This window comes from Gavialis gangeticus, unplaced genomic scaffold, assembly GCF_001723915.1.
Source record: "Gavialis gangeticus isolate Ggan-Ray unplaced genomic scaffold, GavGan_comp1, whole genome shotgun sequence".
NCBI lineage: Eukaryota > Metazoa > Chordata > Crocodylia > Gavialidae > Gavialis > Gavialis gangeticus.
The window spans coordinates 14,948,280-14,953,678 of record NW_017729016.1 but is presented as its reverse complement, the minus strand read 5'-3'; the positions used below and the strand labels follow the sequence as shown (position 1 = coordinate 14,953,678).

The following is a 5,399-nucleotide window of genomic DNA, read 5'->3' as shown; positions in this document are numbered from 1 at the left end:
CCCTTACTCACCAGCACCTATATATAGTACAAACTATGCATGCTATTAGCCCAAAGCCAAAAGGCTCATGATTTACCATATAGTTTGATCCTATCTTTTATAAGGCTTCAAATTACCATCTTTTTTTGTGGGGGTCGGGTGGTGGAACTAAATTCTCTTGAAGAGCACAGCCATACTGAACATCTTGGAGTTGCCAAGAGGGGTGATAAAATTGACCTCTAGAAACTGTTCATGTCAGTGAGATTTCGTAAGTGATTAAAATGCTGGGAACCAGCCTGTGCCACTGATCATTGTAGAGCCCTCTCCCCAGAAATCAACAGTGCTGTGATCCCTTGAGGCCAATGAGCACAGAGCCCAGAAAAGTAATGTAAAAACATGACTGCTCTGTTCCATCCAAGTGAACAGGACATTGAGGCAGTAGTCCCTCATTCAGATCACAGAAAACCAGTGACATATGTGAAGCCATTAAGACAAATAGTATTAATGTGCTTGTGGCAACCTATGAGAGAGAGAAGGTGATTAATAGGTCTGGTGACAACCTGGGGGCATAGAAGTAGATTAAAGATTAAGTTAAAGGTAACAGTGTTAACAGGCCTTTTCCTGTCCAGCAGTTCTAATTGTTCTTCCTTCCTGCAAATTCAATACTGTAAGTAGGACTCTGTAACCTCCCCTTACAGTTGTTGGACTGGTAGATGAACGATACTTGACTTTTTTAACTACTTTGTGTTTTATTTAACAGTTTCAGCACAGAGACAAATCCCAGAGGTGATGCATAAACTACCCCTTCCCTGAATATGCACTTGTATAGGTTCAGTTAGATAACCTTAGTATTACATACTCCAACTCTACTGATGTCTGAAGGTTTTTAAGATTGCTGTAGTTTTTCAAATGAAGAGCCGGAGGGAAAGGTAAAATGAGGATTATAATTTTTTTTTCTCATGAGGTTTTTCCCAGCAGTAGGAGCCCACCTTCCCCCCAAACCAGTAGGTTCAGTTGTAGCATATCTACTACCTTATTTGCAGAAGGTTTTAACATTTGACCTAAAAAGTCAACAAATGAAACGCCATCTCCCATCTTAATAAATTAGGCTCTGTCGGCTCTAATCACATCCTGCAAATACACCCTGTTGCCTGCTTCCTTTCTGCTTAGATCTTGTATACTGTTTTGAGGACGAGGGTCTACTGTTGTCAGCACTCCTGTTAAATTTATTTGCTTTTCTACTTTAGGGAAGACATGGGTATGACTCCAAAGGTCACATTGCCCTTTTATTTCTTCATTCATTTATTAATTTCTTTCAGTTCGTTTATTCATTTATTTTGGTTCCTGGAAACACAATCATAGTTTGTTCTCAAGCCACATATACCAAATTTGTAAGACCCCAGTAAAATGGGAAATACATCTCTAATGAAGACCTCTCAAAATATTCATGAAGGTCTGAATCTGCACTTATCCTCTAGGAGCTGAGCAGTAAAGGGGAAAAAGCTCTATGCAACCATATATTATAGTTTTTTGCAGGATCAAAAGCTAAAGCTCTTAAGCTTTTCTCCTCATTCCTGTACGAGAAATTTGGCTGTTTTTTGTAGCTGGGAGATTACTCATAAACATAAATTACATCTTAAAATACATCACTAATAGGGTCCATTTCAGCAAGTGCTTGAGCATGTGCTTAAATTCATCTCTATTCAGGAAAGTTCTTAAACATATTAAGTCCTGTTGAATGAATGGGGATAAACATATTCTGAAGTCCTGATGAATGAGCGAGGATTTGCAAGACCAGACCAAATAATATATTTAATTTGGCTTTCCAGCTAATTTGAAACAAAAAATTAAAACACAAATCCAAAGGCAGCATAAGGCATCAGTGAATGTTTTGCTTTCCATGGAGTTTTGCTATAGCATAAACCTGGAATACAGCTTGGTCAGTTTGCTTTGCTGTTTTCCAATGGAATGAAAGTAAAGCTAGTAATCACTCAGCAGCTTTTCTTTGATTCCTAGGATTTTTTCAGTTTTCATTGTAAACACCAAGAGCCGCTCTATATATATAATGTAAAGTATAGAACAAATCTCCAGCTGCCTTTATTCCTGTGAGCTGCAGGTAACTTATTTAACAAAAAAATCTTTTAAAAGGCATGCATTTATTGGTTTTACAAACGGGGAAAAAACCTGGGAGGATTCTTCTGGAGCAGAAATTGGAATGAAACACCCAGTTATGCCCACCGAGTTAGGGGTCGGTCCACCCTTTGTGCTATAGAAAAATCTATGCTATCTCAGTGAATGAAGACAGTCATGTGATGAATCAGTGCTGTTGACCACAGAGGTCAGTAATGCTCACATATACAATTGACTCCATCCCATATTAGCTTATCAGTGATCATCAGGTTTTTCTGAAACTGCTCCTTTCATTACAAGAGTTACGTATTAGAAATTCAGAGCCAAAAGGAAGAATTCAGTAAGCTTTTTCATAAAGTAAGAATGCATATATTAGTGCATAAAAATTGACTTTGTGTTTCACTGGCCCTCAGGCATAATTGCTGGTGATTGTTCTTGGCAGTAAATATTGACCTTGGATTTATCTCTCTCACAGTTTACCTCTTAAGTGAATACCTCTTGAGGTTCACCTTAACAGAAGTCAGTATCTGTTTAGTGTTCCATGTCATTATTAATATAGATATTTTGGTGACCTTTACATGTATTAGTTTATTCTTTAAGACAACTTAATTTTGTAAATCTGTTGGCACAAGGGTGCTTCATTCTTTAGATAGGTTTATTCCTTTCAGTATTTCTTATACAATCTGCGATCTCTTTTCGGTTAATAGGGGGAATATACAGTACTTTTTTGAAAGGGGAACTTTCTTGGCATTTGAACTTGTGGTCCTGTACGCAACAGGTAGCAAAATACCCCAAGTACAATACTATCGAAATGACTATCAAATCACCTTGTACTTGTCTGTTAGTGGAGCATAGTGGTTACTTTGACATCTGGTTCTTTTCTTAAAGAGAGGCATGAATGCCTTCCTCTTAAGACTTGCTAGATTCCTAGTATGAGTAATCTCTGTGGTAACCTTTGGACTGGAAGAAACTAAGACATCCCATCTAACCACCTTTACCACCTAACTATTACAGATTTGTCATTACAGCACTGGTGTGGAGTAATCACCAAAATAAAGGTATGGAGGGTAAAACCTTTTGCAGCCCCATTGAAAGTATGTATGTAAGGTTTAGGTTCTCCATTCTGAAGGTTTTCAGGGTCTGGCTCCTCTGGTTCACTGTTTTCACTACGTTATGCTATAGGGAACTCTGATCCCTGAAAAGCATAGACCAAGGAATATGGCTTTATATGGCTATTATTTGTGGGGAACCAACTAGAAACAGTTTGCTGTTTTCTTTTCCTCTTTATTTGCCTCAGTTGGATTTATTTTAAACAGGATTTATTTTAAAGATAGAAATGTATCTTGCATTTCTTTATTATATTCTGGAATTTCATAGTGGCACAAGTGAAATCTGTTGACTTCCACTTTAAAAAATGAGCATTTAAATCAGTGATCACTCCCTCCTACTTAAACAATGGACAAAAATCTACTCTCAGCATTTTTTTCTTTACCTTAGTGTCTACAAGTCCCCTATTTATTTGGCAGACACAGTGTTTTAAGCTTTGTTTAATCAGTCTGTAGTAATGTAACTAGTTTGGATTTAGGGTCCTGTTAGGGGGAATTATCTTGGGTGATTTTTTTCCATTGTTGCAGTTTATTCAGAAATAAATGTCAAAGCTGTGTTTCTATCGAGATAATTTGGCTCAGCATTATATCATGTTGTTGGGGGAAGGACTTGTTAAGCATTTTTTTTCTTCCTAAGTTAACTTTTAAGAGGGATTTGTATGCTACAGGCCATATTATAGCTGGCATGTGTGTGAGGCCTGATAGAGCAAGCACAGCACTTGGCTGTTTTTCTGTGATGCATACCTTTAAGTCAGATTGAAGAGCAGCTTACTGTTGTCAACGTTTGATTCATAGAGTTGTGTAAATGGGGAAAAATTCCTTTCTGTCATGCCAGAGGCCAAATTAAACAGAAATCTATGAACTGGGATGGTTTTTAGTTGTGGGGAAACAACATGAATTGAATGATAACACATTTCTGCAGGTTTTTGCAATTTATTTGCATCCATTTTTAGTCTTTTTTTAACCCAATAAAATACCACTCTGCCTGCTATTTAAATTGCTGTAAATCTGATAACTGCATGAAGAAGAACACATAGTTAGCAAAGAGAGTTAAGAAGGTGTTAGCTCTTCATAATAGGTATCAAATCATTCTAGCTGTCAGCTTAAACATTGCCATATTGATAATATTATTGTACTGAATGACCTTCAAGAGTTCTCCATATGCCAGTTCTCCAAATGTCCTACAAATGCTTGGTAAGACATATGTAGTACTGTTTCCCTGCTTCCTACCCCTTCTCCCAGCAACGTTAATAGAAGTCCAGCTTACTGGAGACTTAAAGGCACTGTAGAAATCTGAATCGGAATAATTCCAGCTCTGTTGATCGGTGGAAACATACAAAAGACACAATCTAAAATATGAGCATGTTTTATTCTTTAATGTGTAAAGCAGGATGTCGAAACAGCACAATTAGAGAATTGACATGTTTAATAGGCAGATTTTTAAAACACCACAAAATCATTGTAAATCAGAGCTCTAAGGTTAGAAGTGGCAAACGTTCTTCCTGTCATATTATTGGATGTCTAAGATTTCTTTGATGTGCATTTTAGTGGTTAGGGAAGATTCTGAAAGAAAGTGACTAAGGATGATGGAACAAAGTAACATGCTCTGTGTCTGAAGTTATATGCATACTCAGGACGAATGATGCCAGGAGCTCTTTATATTTGCATGCTATGAAGTGGATTGGCCTGTGTTCTGCAGCTGCTGCGTGCTTAACAAACAAACCCCAATCTTTTAAAAGACTGATCCCCTGACAAAAAATTATACTTATCGTCTGATCTCATGAATGTTTCCTATATCATTGAATTACTAGAGCCTCCTAAAGGAGAGCTTTTTAACTCAAAAGTTGATATTGCAGAAAAACAAAATAACCTTCGTTCTCCAAAGATGTACTTACCATCTTTAAAGAACAGATGTCTGGTTCATTTTCTGATAGCAAAATAATCTGTCCCCAGAGTCCTATAAACGGGGACTGAAGGGGAATAGTAAGGAACTGTTGGGAAAACCTAAGAAAAATGCGTGAGTGAATGAGCTTGCATACATCTGCAACCTATGTTGTATATGTAAATATGAAATCAGGTGGTTTTGTGCCAGTCATAAAAGGACTCAGGCTTCTCATACCAACAGATAAATTAGACTCATCCAATTTTAAAGACAAAAACATTGACAGATATGATAGATAACTT

The 5,399-nt window shown here is 37.2% G+C and overlaps 1 protein-coding gene across 3 annotated transcripts in view; it reads left to right on the top strand.

The window, feature by feature from the left end:
* The window catches only part of PRKAR1B (protein kinase cAMP-dependent type I regulatory subunit beta), a 138,063-nt gene that overhangs the window by 53,545 nt on the left and 79,119 nt on the right, over positions 1-5,399 (top strand). The window lies entirely within an intron of this gene.